This window comes from Larus michahellis, chromosome 5 (assembly GCF_964199755.1).
Source record: "Larus michahellis chromosome 5, bLarMic1.1, whole genome shotgun sequence".
In the NCBI taxonomy this organism is placed as follows: domain Eukaryota; kingdom Metazoa; phylum Chordata; class Aves; order Charadriiformes; family Laridae; genus Larus; species Larus michahellis.
In genome coordinates, this window is record NC_133900.1 from 64,287,458 (window position 1) to 64,305,462 (window position 18,005).

Genomic DNA, 18,005 nt, shown 5'->3' on the forward strand with positions numbered 1-18,005 from the left:
GGAGAAATCGCAGCTGCACAAGTACTATGAATCTTCATCCAATGCACTTCTTCCCAAGTCTTCCTCCACTCCTCTATTTTGCTCACATCCTGTTACTGAGTTTTGGGAAAGCCAATTTAGCAACAGCAAGTAAGTTTAACAGCAAGAAACTGTTATAAGCGTAGGAATTGTTGGTTGCAATCCAGTTAATACTTCCCATTTTATCATGCAATAGTTAAAATGGATTTTGCAATTTTCAGAGTTCCTTGTCTGTTTGAATGCGTAGAAACCTTTTTAGCATGAGCCTTGGGTTGCACTAAATAACTTTTTATTAACTCATAAACCATGACAGTTCCTTGAAAAGCTTGATTACTATTCAGACTTTTCCTTTTGAGTCTTAAAGCAACTTTATGGGGAATAATCTAACTATTTAAGAAAACATTAGGCTTGGAAATTTAGATGCAAATTTTTTTCAAAATGCTTACTAGTTGCTTCATGATGTGTTCTAGCTTGATGCATCTTAAAAGATGTGAACAATCACCACTATCAAATCAGGTATACATGTGGTATTCAGCATTATGACCATTTCTAGAAAGATTCTTTATGTACAGTGAGGTAAGCTTTTTTAGTACTGCAGCACCAGTTAAAATGCAAGCTAAGAACTTAGCGTTTAAAGTAAACAATACTTGCAGGAATTTCCACAAACTTTCAGACTACTGGACGAATCTAAGTAGCAACTAATAACTACAGTTTGCAATAGTTGCTGTAGCAACTGTTCACAGAAGCGTGACAAATATCATTTTATAGAAGTTTATTCAGAAAGCAAAAAGTATATTTTGGTTTGCCACTGCCTTCATTATTATAAGACAACATATCTTAACAATTAATACTCTCCAACGGCTTTTCAACAATCTTTATGAAGCTAGCTGATCTAAGTCTAGTTATTAATTAACAAATAACCATCCAGTTTAAAAAAAGAGACACTAATCAAATCAGAATTAATGGGTTTGAAGACTTAATTGCCGCTTCATTCGAAACCCAGCCCAGCGTTTATTAAACTGATGATTACCTCTCCTTTGTCCTCAACAGATTTTCAATCAGAATATCTATCATTGCTCCTTTGTATCATAGCTGGCCTGCTCTAGCACACTCTGAGAAAAGCAGCTTAGGCTGTTTGCTTCTGCTCTTTAACTTTTTGGAAAATGAAGAGGTTTCATTTCTATCTTAATGAGGATTCCTTAGAAGAAGGCAATCTGGAATATGTAAACACCCAGGACGTCTCCTTCCATTTTAGTGGCATGTTCGCTAGACTATAACCATGTCTTTATTGATCTTTCTTTTTCTTGCCTAGTGAGTCTGGCCATTTGGGCTGCACAGACCTACCACTTTACTGGCAGCCCTTGAGTTAAAATTTTTTTCCCTGAGCTAGATCATACAATTTTCAATTCTCTCAAATCAGTGATGGAATTGCAGAGCTGCCAACACCTATGGGATGCAGGAGAATTCACAGCATACACAGTACAACGCAGCAGTACATTATTTGTATGCTTGCATCTATAGCCTGAACTAATAAGAATGCCAGGTCTTAAGTTGAACTGTCTCCCGTTTTCCAACTGACACTCCAAAGCATTTAATGGGTAGTATTATGGATACAAAAATGAGGTCCATGAACACTCTGCATGTTAATTTAAAAAAAAAAAAAAAAAAAAGCCAAATATATTTATTTGTGTGTGTGTGCTTATCCACATCTATCTGGCCTTCTTGCCTAAGAAGGCACGTAGAGCCCACACGTAAGATATGCTTAGTGTCCTGGTCTCAGAGGCCAGTCCAGCCCAAACCACAACATTTAGAAGTTAAGTTTTGCACAGACTAACCTGTATGTGCCCAGGTCTTTCACTGGATTAGAGTTACTACTGATCTTGTTACTATTTTTCCCCTGCAGTCTCAGTTAAGTTAAACAACTGTCTAAATACCACATCATGAGCTGCAATTTCGCAAAAAGAAATACCTAAAAGGAAAGTTATTATCATTAGCAAGCTCATTGAAATCTTTTTGTAAGAGAGCATGAAATTAGAGAAAAGATTAAGTATTTCTTACTTCAAGTGACTAAGCTGCAATAAGAAATTAACCTTGTTTCTGCCAACATTCATTGTGCTTCTTTCACATACCGGTATTTGTTTAAAAACCGTGACTGTTGGGTACACCAACAGTGCAATCCGGTATTTTTAGAGCTATTCCTAAGTATATCCAGAAATCTTGTGGTTAGCATGTGAAAGCACGTAATAATTACAGTAATTTCACTTAGAAAAAGATAGACTTCCCATCTCCTCAAAATTCTACCATACAGTACAGATTTGCACACTATTGTGATTTGACATTTCATTTCTGTAAGTTATTTGAAGGCCCACAAATTTTTTCTTTTCCAGTTATAGACAGCATTAAGGAGTTGGATTTCAGAAGCGTTCAGCATTCAGGTCTGAACAATCAGACTTCTTTAAAAAGGATTCAAGTTTGAAATGAGAAAAGACAAAGCACTATTTTTTTGTTGTTGCTAGACCTTCATTTGCATGTGTGCAGAATACCTAGTATTCCTCATTAATATCAGTTACAAGACATGTCAGCCTATGAATATTCAGAGGACTTCAGCAACAAGAAATTCACTGCAGTTATCCAGGGAGCTCAATATGAAATTAGAGACTGAACTACTTAAAACAGTTTAAAATATACAATTTCAAAACTGAAATTGCAATTTCCTCGCTTTCTGCACCATTTAGAAACAGAAAATTGGCTTTGTGCATTTTTCTTTAACTTGAAAAAGAGCTTTAGCAAAAAGATAACACCCAAAGAAAATATTGTAATTTAAAATTATGTTCTGTGGGACGTCATCCTGATTTAAAAATAAAAATAAGAAATCCTAAAATGGTTAACTTAACATTTGGGAAACAATACCTACAGAAATTGACTGAGTCCAGGCTTTCAGCTTAGAAGAGCTGAATGAAATCAACTGCAAGCAGGGCTGGGGGGGAGCGGGGGGGCGCAGCAGAGGGAGGGGGTACCAAACAAATGGAAAATTTGTTGTTTCTAATGTGGAAAAGAAAAAGAATTCAGGATAGAAATCCAATTCCTCTCCCAGCCTTTAACTCCTTATTTTGCAACCACAAAATTTGTATTTTGCCACACTTTTTCACTACAACCCTCAAATGAAAAACGTGATGTTGGAGCCCTCCCGCCTCCCATTTACCATCAGAATACTCTTTCTCTTTCCAGTTGGCTGTAACATTCTCTGCAGTAGCCAGCATCTTCTACTGGTAGCTATAAATTATAACTGGAGGTATTTAGTTCTAAACAAAGTCATATCAAATAGCTTTTGCATAATTAGACTTCTTAAGGCATACATCCAAATAACCAAATAGCAATAAATCAAATAATTCAGTGATCCCCAAACTGAATTAGAACCAACTTTTTCATGAACTGAAGTTATTACACCCCTCCCTGAATCTTAATGTCATAATATAAAATTTAATTTTAATCATTAGCAATTGTTGCAAGTGTACATTATCTCTTTATTACTACAGAGTGAATGAGATCCATTTAATCTTCATTGTTATAATCAGAAGTCATTAACCTAAACCAGGAAGGTGTGAAATTAATGTTGCAACAGTCTCAAATTTCAGTATGTTTGCTCAGGGATTTTTTAATTTTTTTTTTTAAAGCAGCAGAGCATAGGTTAATTGCTTCAAGAGTTGAAGAATATATTTTCTCCAGATTACTCAACAATCTTTAAATTTATTGCTTTTAAACAAGGGTGTAAATTAATCCAGTTATTCAACTTTTGCCAGCAATTTCACAGTTTAGCATAACATTTGCAATTTAATTAAATGCTAATAAAATACATCACTCATATCACCTGCAGACCAGGATGTGGGTGGCTCAATTACTTCAGTGTTTACAGCTCACTGAGTTGTGAAGGGCAAATGGAAACTTTTTCACATTACTAAACAGTGGTTATTCGAGAACTAGCACCAGAGGAAGATATGAATGTTTTGTCTCATATTCCAAAAATGGAATAATAAACAGAGAGGCAGAATGGATATATCAGTATTCCCTTATGATAAATGGAAAGAAAAAAAAAAAAGCAACTCAACTCTGATTAATAATTAGGATGTCTTTTAAAAATGAGAGAGGTAGCATTTCAAGAAAAAGGAACCCTGATTTTTGTTGTGCTATTAATCAGTCCATGTCTGTAGAGATCTTAGTCTCATATTTCTTCTCATTTTTATCTATATATTTTTAAGGCAACCTTTAGGTGGCTTGCTAGAATTATTAATTGCTTATTTTCTCCCACCATGTTGATTACTGCCTTTTTTTTAGTCATTAAAATATACAATAGCTCATCAAGGCCTACTGAAGTTCACAGGTATCCTTTGCATTTTTCTCCAAGTTCCTCCTCCAGGTATGAGAAAAGTCTGTTCTACCCCAAAACATCTTTCATGTCCGCTGAACTAAGGAAAAAAGCAGTAAGGCTTCAGCGCAAGGTTCACACTTTCGCTATGTAATCATTCCTCTCTTGGACTGATGCTAATGCTTCAGTCTGCATTCATCATGGATATCCTGGGCATCAATTTATTCTCTATCTCTTTCAAAAGACAACATATTATCTTAAACAGCTACCACTTCAGAAAACTGACTTTAAGCATTCCTATTTTCCAGCTGCAAGGGCCAGATGTTGGTCATTGGTGTGTTAAGCATGGGACACCAGGACACCACAGGAAGAGTCTGAAACTGCTGCCAGGCAGTCTCTGCGGTCCTACTGCCCCTCTGATGGGGCACAAGCACAGCTGAAGGAGATGAAGAACATGTGGTGATGCAGTAGAAGATGAATGGCATCATCCTCATACTCAGTTGCTATTCAAGCGGCCAATGGCATGAAGTAACTTAAACAGATATGCTTTGAAGGGTTATCTGTGCTTTTCTGGTACATAGGACTTCTATAACATCAAGCCTGGGATCCAAGATTTGAGCACAGCCAAGGTGGCTTTGCCTCCAGTTCTTTGTGCCAATGACTAGTGTACTTTGGTTCACTGTTGAAGAGCAGCTGTTGGCAAGACTTCCAAGACTTCTGGCAAGAACAGAGATTTGAACTTCTATCTACAGCTACAAGATAAGTACTTAATTACCTTATTTGTATACAGTTTGGGATCTACCTAAAACTTATCAGTTACCTTCTGTTGTTGATTCATCTGAGAATCCCGAACTTACTTCAAACAGTGCTGTCTACTGACTAGTTAATGCTGTATCTACCAGGCTATCATTTTAGCTGCTGTCTTCACTCAGCTTTAAAACCCATCTTGAACAATAAGCTACTTTTCTCTCTTTGGTATTTTTCTCCTTGCTGTACTTTCTCCATCTGTATATTCTCTATTTGAACAAATTCGTCAATCTCTCTTTTGATAAAAGCCCATTCTCAAGTACCATATATACTGCAGCATCTATAACAAATTGATAAGTAGATCAAAATTGCACTGGATTATGCCACAAGGAAATCCTAGGAAAGAAAACTATTTTTTTTTTTTTTTTCATCCTTAAATATGATCATCTTTCATCTTAATATGATAAGAGGTTAAAACTTCATCTGATCCTGACCTAATAATCTCAGTGAAATTAAATAATATTCTAAACTAAGCAAGAGATGAAAGTGAGAGCTACAAAACTTTAGAAGAATTGCATCTTCAGAATGGAAGTTTCTGACACAATTAGGGAGGGGAAAAAAAAATACATTGTCCTGGAAAGCAGCTCTTCCTGTGAAATTTGTACTACAATCTTTAGTTATAATGCACTTTTACCCAATAATAGGGAAAACAAAGAAAACAGCATTAGTTAAGAGAAAGAATTAAAATATTTGTGGATTTTTTTTTTAAAGACAATGATATAAAAATGACTGTTTAACAGTAATTAACTAACAAGCATCACTTTGCAATATCTACTGCTCCCCCAGCTGATTCGGGTGCTGTAAATACTCTTCAGACTGATGGCAAAGCAACTAGAAAGAGACTAAGGAAACAGACACTGGAAAACTTAGAGGAAGACAGAGGTGAAAAAATATTTCATGTATGATCGCAGCTAAAAACATATATGTTGGACAGAGAAAGAGCGGGTATTTATTTCACAGGTTAAGCATTCAGAAATGGGAAGCATTATATTAAGAGAATGGAGACTAGAACAGAACATTGTAGGGGGAGCATTGGAAAAGAAACATAGAAACAAAACCAGAAGAAAGACGCTAAAGAGAGTAAACCAGCAAGATAGCATACAAAAAAAGACAAAATAAATATAAAGTGTTCTAAATTTGTTCTCAAATCCTGATAGTATTGATTTTGATTTATTATTTGTATTTTTACCTAGTCTGGTCAGTCATATCCAGGTTTTATTCTTTTTGTTTTCTATTCCTTCCCTTTCCCCTTGCTTTGTAACCAAACAAGTGCACGACCAAAATCTGACACTGTTACGTACTTTTAATTTTGTGGAACAAGAAAAAAAAAAAAAAAAGTATTTTCCTTACAGGTTTTCACATGGTTTGTCAAAACTGGGAAGCATGGACTAGCATAATCAGATCTATTTTTAACAGAGACTAACCCTTTACACCGAGGAAAGAAGAATCAGACAAAATATTTCGCTAAGTATAGTGTCACCCATTATACTCCCCTTTTTTTTAACTCCCACTGCATTTTTCAGCTTCCAGATTAAACTGTATTTGGAGGCACTGTATTATGCTGCACAAGTTTTGTCACCAAACATACACCATCTATGACATCCCATAATTCAGATGTTCATCCTAGCATCGTACATGAAAATGGATGACAAAGAACAGATGACAAAGGAGAAAGCCAAACACGTTGGAGGGTGATACTTCCCCATTTAGGAGCAAGTTCCAATAAGTAAACACATCAATCTGTAACAACTGCAACATTAGGAACAATAGATTGCAATAAACAAGTTGATTTTATTCCTTGTGTCATTATTAACGTAAACCATGATTCAGTCATTTTTTGAATAAATACTTGTAAAATAAATTATTTCTAAGAGCTTATTCCGATTGCATCATTCCAAAAAGCTTAGAGGACCATCAATATTGCATGAGCTTGACAGTGACTCATAAGATGCTCATACATATGTTTTCATTAGTTAATCAAGCTTATCACCAAGGAGAAAATATTAAAATATGATAGAAGCTACAGTATGGCAAAGTCAAGGCACAGCAGAAAGTGTTATGGCTACGTATTCAAACATTTTAAGAAAGACTGGGTTCTTAACCACAAAAAAAAAAAAGTGAGCAATCAGTAAGCGTAAAAAATTAAGACAAGGAGCAACGTTTTACCTTGAGGAGTTCTTATTGAAGTAGAGTCAATAAGCCTGAAGATAAAGCATGCAACACTTGCAAGGGAAATTTTATGGAGTGTTCTGTGTAGAGGTACAAATACATAATAATCTCTGAATAAGGTCAAACCAGGATATCTCTGTGACGTAAAAAAATTATGCCTCGCTAATCTCTTCAATACTTCAAATGAGTCAATAAAACAGTGGCACAGGGACAGGAAAGAGGCAATTAAACTAAAAAACACAGCCTTAGGGAGTCTTTAATATTTCAGATTAATCAGATGAGGATCAACTATTTAAATAATTGAGAAGAATTAGTTATCAATTCCAAGATTTTCGCACAGAACACAACAGAACTTATGATTGAGAGTGTATCTGATGTTACTATAGCCTTACCTTAAGTTAAAATGTCCTATTTAGAAGTAGAAAGAGGCTAAAGTGAGTTTTGGGTTGTTTTTGGTTTTTTTTCCCCTTGTTAAAATCTCCAGGCATGAAGCCTCTGTGGTTGATCAGAATTTTCTTGAATTTATTGTTTTAAATTTTTGAAGTTACTGACCTGTTTTGCAATCAGCAATAATAAATCAGTTTTGTCTTAATGGATTTTCTGAAAATGAATGAGTGAGCAAATATCATTTTAAAAGCTACTGTAAAAATTATTACAAACAATCATAATTGAATAATAAAGGCCACAATATGATAATTACTTGATAAATCAATGTACTAACAAATTATTATTTTACATCCCAAAGTAACACAACACATTATTACTGGGGTCAACAGAAGAATGAATTACATAACATTAATTCAGTATCAGAAAACTGAAGCATTATTTTCCTTTAATCTAAAATCCCAGATGCTATTCTAGCCAGAATAGTAATCCTGACCTAAGTGGTAAAGGACCCAAATAGCCCTTCTGGACCTTTTGCTCGAGGGAGGTTTCCCAGAGCAAGCAGTGAAATCAATTTAGCTGGTCTTAAAGCATCAAAAATAGCTATTCCAGCTCAGCACTTCCTCCTCAAATTTCTGTTCAGGAGTGAGTATTCTCTTCTTGCTTTCCCTTATTCACTGCAACACTAAGCAAGTACAAGGACCTCACCTGGGGTGAGAAATAAACTACTCTTGCAGTCTAATACCTCATATTCCAGTAATCCTTCTTTAACCTTGATGGCAATTAATGACTTTCAGATGCCAGTTGTGAGGTTTCAGAGAGGTATTCAAGGTGCAACATAAATTGTGTGCTTATATTTCCATAGTTGGTTGTAACATGGAAGGCACTCACTCCCGTAAAAAAACCCAAACCCTAAATGAACTAGGCAACGCACTGCTGGAGCCCTGCCCTGACACACACAAGTTACAGGAGTTCCGAAATAACCTCGAGAGTTAATCAGATAGCAGCACTATTTATTTCTTCTCAGTAGCTTCCTGAATGTTGCAATAAATGCTACTGAGCAACGGTAGCTACAATAAGTGGCTACTGAGAGCTGTCTTGGTTTTGCACAGAAATAACAAACAAACAAAAAAAATAGTCTAGGGAAGCAGACACAGGACATCATTCATCTACATTTCAATTTGTCACAACATAAGATGTATTATTCTGGGTAAAGATCCCATTTTCACTGGGGTCTTGACTTCTACCACCCATTGCTGGTAAAAGCAGTACTTCAGTAAGCAGACTGTGTTGTAAAATGCTATTTCCTTAAGTTCATGTTCTCAGCTTTTACAGTAAGGATTCCTTGGTCTCATGAACCTTAGTGTCAGTATTAGGTAATTCAAAGGTTTACAGGGACTATTGAGGGGGAAAAAGCATATGTTTAGGCAAGAAGAGGAAGGAGGGAGGCGGGCATGATTTCTGGTCCAAAGAGCTTACAATTTAGATATTACATGTGACCTACCAAAACGGTTTCGCTTATGCAGCTGTACAATGCACAGCATAGACAAAGCACCGCTAATCCAGCCGCAGCGGGGCAGCTGCAGAGCTTCAGTTCTGCTAGAGCAGGCAATCCCAGTCACAGTTCACTTCCCAAGTGAAACAGCACATAAACAATTTTTCCAGCATAACAGATTCCATGGTAATGACTTTTGGCAGCACAGCTGCGTAGGTCAAACTCACCTACCTCTAACCGTACCGCAGATAACCCTGTAACATTCAGTCATGGTGAGACGTGTATGCAGATTAAAAAAAACTTGTAGAAAACAAAAGGAAACAGTGAAGGGATTAAAAAAGCAGAATAATACAGTAGAATTCACATCAGACTTGCTACCCAGTCACTCGAATGTTATGCAGTTGTGACACAAAAGATGAGCCTTCCTTCCTAAAGGGTAGCTCTGAAGATGTTTTGCAGAGTATCTTCAAAGCAGGAGTTAGAATATTCAGTAAAATAAGAAATACATAGGAAATCAACTCCTAGACTCTTTTACTTCATTTTTCAAGTTGTAGGATATATAATTGTTTTAGCTATTTTGTGCTTGCACAGTCTGTGATGCTTCTGACTTTGTAAGAAAACAAACAAAAAAACCATTCTAGACATTTTCTCAGAACATGAAATAGATACTTTTCTTTCTGATGTAAAAAACATCTAAGCTATGGAAAACATTTGGAGACTCAAAAGCCAGTATTTGAAACTGTTAGCTTTTCCTTAAAATCTTGTTTGTTTGTTAGAAAAATAAAGAACTGTCAGAACAAAGACTTCTAAGCACAGTTTTAAAGGAATAATGTCTTTGGCAGTTTGTAACCCCCTAGTGAGCAAGCTTGGTTTTCAATTTTGTTAACAGATTGCTCATACATCCTTCAAAGGAGTAATATATACCTAAAAAACTTAGATTTCATTATGTTGATTACAATACTTGTCAGAGCCAAGAACCATTTATAGTAGTTTTCAGCAGAAATTGACAGTGGACTTACACTCCTGGTGGTTATAAAGGGAAGGTTTTGTTAAAAAGTACTTATTAGCACAAGTTTGAAGTGTAGTGTTTCTAGATATTTTCCAAATGAACATCCTTCCTACTGGAAAACAGCCTGGACTGGAAACTTAAGATTGGCTGGCAGCAATATTTAGTTTTTTTAAATAAAAACAAATGAAAAAGATGACAAAACATGAAAAATTGCAGTGCCAACAAGTTTCGGGTGGAGCTTTGTCAAGTGAAACATTTACAATTTTAAAGTGTTTCTACATACATTTAAGATACAAACCACTCATATTTTCAGTACACATGACAAGCGGTGAAGCCTGTGAAACTGGTTGTGAAGCTTTGTGTGATAAACTGGTAAAAAGTTCAAAACAAACAAAAAGTTTTACTTCTTCACGCATTAGTTATGTTGTGGAACTCCTTGCCAAGAGACAATCACACCAATTAAAAAGTTACAAGACAAAGAAGAACAGGGAAAAATCCCTCCAGACATATTAAATGCAGAGAGGTGATGTGTTTTGACTTTAGAAGTCCCCAGGATACACACCGTTTGGGACTGGAAGATCGGGGAAGTGCCAGTATCACATTTTTCAATGTTCTTTCACACCTTCCTTAACCACTGTTAAGCCCACTCACAAAGACTGGATTTAAAGTGAGCAGAAGCTTTGACACTAAGCCCTATAATACCCCCTACACTCCTAAATCAAAGAAAAGCTAAAACCAGGACTGCAAGACATATTTAATCATCCATTTCTACTAATTATGTGTTCACAATAGGCTGGTAAATGCTAAAGAAAAACTCAGAGGGAAAAATCGTGCCATTTCCTTTACTAACTTTGTAATAGGTTGCCCCAAGAAATAAGCGAGGAAAACTTTGAGAGATTATATTCAATTGGAAATTTGAGAATTATTGAGAGGAATTTGATCTATTCATCCTCCTGCTGAATATAGTAATAATGTACATCAAAAAGCCAATGCAGCTACTTTCAAAGTATAGATTCCTTTCATAAAGGAATCAAATAGCTTGATAACAGGCAGCACAAGAAGAAATAACTTGCATAATCTGAGTAAATCCTGAACTGCTGACAGACAGTTTAGAGACGTTATATTTTTTAGGTTTATTTGCAATTTTCTCTCTACAAATTTAATACCTGTGCTAAATTTACTAAAATGGGGTGGCATCTCATTTATCACTGTATTGGAACTCTTGATAATGTAAGCACTTTTATAACACCACATTATGCATCAAATAATAGGAACCGACAACGATTTTATTCACACCATCCTTAAATAAAAAATGAGAATGCAGTAAAAAACACGTTTCTTTTGAAATTCCTATAATAAACAGCTCTTTGTCCATGTTGCTAGTACAGAATAATTCAAAAAGCAATTTCAGAGATACTTGCAAGTCTGATTTCAAGAAACAGAAAAGATACATTTTAGTTACCTGAGAAAACTAGCATCCATTTGTGGAAAAGCCAGATAACACTTGCAGTTAGGTAATATTTATAATTTGTCTAACCTTTTTAACTATTCCCTTATGCTTCCCACCAAATTTGCATATTTTTAGACGATCTCTTTTACTAGCTCCAAATTTCTTACAGAGCAGAACAGTGGGAGGACAGCCAGCTTCCACTTGGTTTATGACTTCATCTTTCTAATCTGATCTTCTCCCTTGGTATTGTCTTTTGAAAAAAATATTCTGAAGGGTTAAGCAATTTTCAAAATACAAAAGCCTCCTCTCCTTATACTCAGGAGTAGACGTGCCAAGTCAAAAATAAGACTGAATGAAAACACACTAGCAATCTATAGGATAGTATTAAGACTGCCTAGCTTAGTTGTCATGACAAATTTGACATCTAAATTCAAGACACTAATTAGAGTCTCTACATCGCAAAAGAGCTGATTAAGTGGTTCACCGCTGCAAAAAGGGTAATGCCATTCCTCCCTCTCTTCTCACCGTGTGACCCTGCCTGCTCTCTGTTATTAGCTCCGGTACTTACCTGATTGCATAGTAAACTTATTTAACCATCAGCACAAAGGGGAGGAGGGAGAGGAGGGGAAAAAAAAAAAAAAAAAAATCACTTTCTATGCTGAGGTAGTTTTCTGCAGGTTACTGAATGGTGTTGTTTTAGCACATGAACAGTTAAGGAATAGAACTAGCAGAGAACAAGTGATGGGATTATATGGCCAGAAACAGAGGGGAAAGGAGGAACTGGTGCATGGTGAGCTGTCAGACAAGCCCTTAGCCATAGCACCTGGATATCGTAGCTCCTTGCAGCACAGGCAAAAAACCAATTGTCATGTTTGTGTTACCATTGATTCAGGTGGTCAGAATTCACTCTATGCATTTTATATAATGCAGTATAATATAGATAACAGATTCTCATCTCTTATTAAAGATAACGACTTACATTTTTTGACTATATGTTTAAAAAGACCCATTGAGGACATGTTTTACAGAAGTTTGAGCGGCAGATTCAGTAGAGAGGGTGGGTTCTGCAGAGATGCTTGAGTTCAGACAGGAGGGTTTATATTAGTATGTGACAGAGAGGGGACTTTTGACATATACAGTGAAATGAGTCAGTTCAGTGACCACAAATACCTAAATAATCCCCTGAAAACAAGCGCAATAAACCCCACAAATAAAAGTATGCTGACATTCTATGGTATGTTGACACATATTCTTAACTTGAATTCCTTGCAAATACACATAAGAGAACAACTATCAAAATAAATGAAAATAAAAACTAACCATTACCTTATTAACCTGCTGGATTTCTTTCTATTATTTGGGATCATTTCTTTCCTTAGAATATTTTAGTATTGGCAATGTAGTGTTGAATTTTAGTTTTCTAAACTGTTTTTATTTTTACACATATATATATACACACACATATACCTATATAAAAAATGAGATGTTTAATAGTATCTTGGAAAGTTCCATAATTTTGGAAACAAAAATATTCTTAAAATCTGTTACTTCTGAGTCTTCAGTGTTTCACCTGAAGCTGTTTTACAGGACAGTTTTATACTTACCACTTGAAATGCAAATTGTCAATAAAAATCCTTCAAAATCACACATTCAAAGAAAAACGATGGTGAAACAAATGGCTGAGCAGCAGTACTGCAAAGAAGATTTCTGATAACTCGATTGAACTATACATTGTGCAAACTGTTCCTACTCTGTTGACTGTGATGAGCTGCAGGACAATCCTCCACTGGAGTACTCTGACAAGTTTTAGTCAAAGAGATACATATAAAATTAGACCAAGCTGCAAGTATGACAAGAAAATCAATAAGCTTAGAAACTGTGATCTAAGAGGAAGGGTTGAGCTTAGGGAGAGAAAAAGGAAGAAGATACATGGGAACAATATTCAAGTGTTTGAAATGATATTACACAAAGAATGAACAATACCAAGATTTACTGGTCTAAGGCAGTATGAGAAGTAATTGGTTTACCTTTTAATGAAGGACACTTGGGTTAGGTACTGGGAACCAACCCACAGTGTAAGCTATTAAATTAATCTAGCATAAAGAAAACACATAAACCAGGGAAAATGGTGAACTGCGAACATGGAAGATTATAAAAAAACCAGATATTATTCTTGGTACTCATCTGTATACATACTCCCCATCAGCCTTGAAATTAGAGTCTTATATGCCTTTTTTGACAGTGACTCCTCCAGCCACACGCTTCTGATGTTCTAACGCCAAAGTATAGTTATACCTGAGAATTACTGCAAGAAAGTTGGAAGAATTGGGTTGGGGGTGTGGAAGTATATCTCGTTCTATATGTTAAAGAAAAAGTATTCCTAGCTGGGTAGTAAAAGAGAAAGTCTAGATTCTTCTGATCTCATGTGGGAATCTAAGCTTTGTCTCCAATATATTAGAGAAATATATTGCAATGCACTATATTTTCCAATATATATTATGTCTTTGCTCTCTTCAAAAGAGAATCAATGAGCCACAACCATTTTTATTTATTCTTTATCATGCTGCCCTTCACAGGGACTGCTATTCTCTTCTTTTCAATTTCAGTGGCAAAGCAGACTTCAAGTTAAGTTTGATGAAAAAACATTACATACATTTTTTCATAATAATAATGTATGTATATATATTCATTCTACAGTCATGCTGAGAGCAAGTAAGTTTCAGCTGTGAACCGTAGCTTAAAATAAAGCAACAGTTTTAATGACAACCAATAAGCACCAGCTTGTTTTCTCCAGAGAGACACAGGCTTCTCACCCTGGGAGAGAACAAGGAGTCACAAAAAAGTCAGTTCCTCCATTCTAGCCACAGGCTTTGCACTTGGGAATGGTGAATGTATGCAATAAAAGTCATTAGGTTAAATATTGGATAAAAGAGAAATCATGCAGGTAATAGATTCCCAAGTCTAAAGAAAGTTTGCATCTTGTTATAGGTTTTGCATTATTTCTATAGAATTCAATAAAACTTTGTAGCGCTCCATTTGTTTCGTCCCAAGCCAGTCTGTAATTATTCATTAAAGGTAAAATAAAAATTAAGAAGTTTTAAGATCTCTGCAACTGTAAAAAATATTTATTCCTACTCTTCTTTATTTTCACATTCTTAAAGTTTAAAAGACTATATTGCTTCTGTAGACATTAATTTTTAATGAACAATGGATACGTGTGCATTTGACCAAAAAATGTCAAATCTAAAGAGCAAGATTATTCTTAGCCATCTGTGGCTGTCCAAGAGGATTAAGTGGATTTATTCAGAAGAAAGGCACAGCTGTAGCTCCGATACCAGCTGAGCCAGGGGAAGACAGGGAGCCCAGCAGGAAGAGTGCCATTGCTCTTACCCAGCTACAAGCAGCATTGCCCTCACATAAGAGTCTGCCAGTGGGTATGTGCCTTCTAACTTCTAACATAACATCTATATTTTCCTAAGCCTTTATGTAGCAGGACTGCTGTCTGATTTTTCCTAAGGGCATTACGTAGCTCCAAAACTAACATTAAGTTGTAATGTTGCACAATATTTACTTCACTGAGTATTGGGGGGGGGGGTTATTTGCTTTCGGTGTGATTAACAGAGAAATCATTAATTGTGAAGGAGAATGAGAGAAGAGTTATGCAGCTGAGCACAGGATTACAGACCCACGATACCCTTCACTGATATACACGATGAGAATATTGAAGTTCTGATACTTTATTAGTTTTAAAATGGTTTAATATTTTTCTGAGATGTTTTCACGGAACTATTCACTAAGATTTCAGAACAACAACAAGAAGACTAAGAAGAATGGCAAATGAACCATAATGAATCTGATTCCATTTGAGGTTGAATATGAGACTACTGATCATCCTTTCAAGGACAGGACTAATTGTTTGGGTTGCAATATATTATTCTCTGTGTATCAGGAAAGTCAAAGAATTCTTTAAAAAAGAAGCAGGTCTAATTTTAAAGTGATTTTCCAGTCAAAGAGGAAAATGAGAACTTTTTAGGCTTTTATTATATGAAAGAAGAGCACAACTGACTCCAAGTAAGACAATGAACTAGTGCAAATTAATATCCCAGCCTGATTTGTCAGATCCTATATAATTTAGCATATTCCATAATAAGCTATCAGTGTTTTTTATTTTTTGCTATGAATGAGCCACATCTATGGAGGTTTTCAAACAGCTGGATGCACCTTGCCACTAGCAAAACCTTTTTACAGGATTCTAAAACTCCACATGGAATAAATAGCATAGCATATGACGTTAGCAACATCCCTAATATTTTCAGCACATATAGTCTACTCTTTTTTCTTTTTTTAAATCCAAGCTAAAAGTCTTTTTACTGCTCTTCACACACCAGACTTTTTCACTAGCAAAAACTTTTGCATACAGAATTTAACAGCCAATGTTAGGAATTCTGAGGCTGCTTCTTTCTGTCAGATGGCCTCCACCTTAGAACCACTGCCAACTCTTTGGTACGCTCTTGACAGTCAACCACGAAATATACTCTTTTTTAGCCCTTTGGTCTGATAACTATTCTGGCAAAGCAAGTTTTAACTCTTCGTTAGACACAAGGTACGAGATCTCTAAGAACTTGCTCATTGTGTAAATCCAGTTTTGTATGCATGATTTAAACAATTTTAACATAAATGATATCAATGCCAGCACATAGGAAATTCTTAAATCCAGTACATAATGACTTCTCCCAGCTGCCCAGTCACATGTAACAGTTCTGAAACTGATAATACCATGAAATGTATTTAAAAAGCTTCTGAAACATCTTTAATTAATCTACTTTTTACCTGGCAATTACAATATAACTAGAAGATACACACTTCCAGATAACGTCTCAGCTGAAAATGACAACTTAAAAAGACATAATCTGTTTATAGCGTAAGTATAAATTTATGTACTAACCAAAGCAATACAGCCAATTTAAAAAGATATTAAAGTGTCTGCAGAAGGCTTGCTCTACTCTAATTAAATCCTTTTTAAGTAGATTTAAATTTAATTAGAGCAGCCTGAGCATGTAAACAAATTTTCTGATACTTTAACACATTGAGGCAGCACATCTAAGTTCGCGTATGCCATTAAAGAAACTTAAGTTTTCACCTCCAGAACTAGTGAACAGTAGAATAACTTCCCTGCAAAAGTCAGGTAAAGAGACAAATTCTTTGAGAATTTCTAGTTCACACACACACACAGCTGCAGCACCATAAATTATTCCTCCTCCCTCCCACAGCTCCACCATCAATACACTACACAGCCTTGCTTCTTAATTGCTACCTTTGCTTCCTTTTCATCAAACATTTTCTCTGCCATGATAACCTAACGTATTTTCCTAGATTAAACTCCTGAGAATATTTCTTGTAAAACCTGAGTCCCGAAACCCATGTTTCTCTTCTATTCAGCATCTGCTGCACTTTGAGACCAGGGGAAGGTTTTTTAAAACTTCCTGAGGTCAATTCAGTTGCCTTTGCCTCCACCAAGACGCCTTTAAGCGCATCCACCAAGACACCTCACACAAAGCCAGAGCACCACATTGAGCATTTAGGTACATCCACTGAGCTGAGTCAAGCTTTACCTGAACACCAAGGCGCTGAAGAGAAAAATATTTCCAGACCCGCCTTTCCTCAGGGCTCAAGGCACTGGAGGGATCCCATACCAATGGCTGCGGCCTAAACAGGTTAACTCTCCCTTAGGCCTAGATAACTTCTCCTTCAGAAGGTAACACTGAGATCACTTTCCTTTCCCGTGGGAGATTCAGTCCATCCTGCTGTCATGTATTAGCTAAGCAACAAGATTTGAGAGATCTAGGGTCTCACCCTTTCTTCCGTCAGTGAAAATTCAAGCCTGTTTCACCCATTTTCCAGGCAACTGACCGCCACCCGTGCCACTCAGTCAGTCTCTAGTCCAACCACCTCACAAGCTACGGACTGACAAATCCACCAGTTTCACTCACCACTGGTACTGAAGGACACTCTCCTTTCTTGCTTGAATAAATTTTCTGCTTCTGGATACCATACTGCCTTGCTGAAGCCAGTCTTTTGCCTACAGAAAGCACCAGGGTCACTGAAGATGACTAGACTAAAACCCTGCAAACTACAGCCCACAGCCCAGGTGCAGCTCAGAAGAAATCTTAACTAATTAGGAAGCAGGTCCCCTCATCTGTCCACTAATACACCTGTTGGCTCTCCATGTTGTCTGCTTCACACAGCATAAAGGGAAATCTTTTTTTCAGAGCAACACTTGCAATTTTTCCTGTAAATTATCACCCATAAA

The 18,005-nt window shown here is 36.2% G+C and overlaps 1 protein-coding gene across 10 annotated transcripts in view; it reads right to left on the bottom strand.

Annotated features, from left to right (window-relative positions):
* KCNIP4 (potassium voltage-gated channel interacting protein 4) overlaps positions 1-18,005 on the bottom strand; it is a 452,377-nt gene that overhangs the window by 153,461 nt on the left and 280,911 nt on the right. Inside the window, exon 1 of one of the 10 annotated variants that reach the window (XM_074587707.1) lies at positions 17,686-17,789. The exons of the other annotated variants lie outside the window; for them this stretch is intronic. The gene's annotated coding sequence lies outside the window, so the exon portion shown is untranslated. Of the gene's footprint in view, positions 1-17,685; positions 17,790-18,005 lie in introns of those variants that run through there. 10 annotated transcript variants of the gene reach the window in all.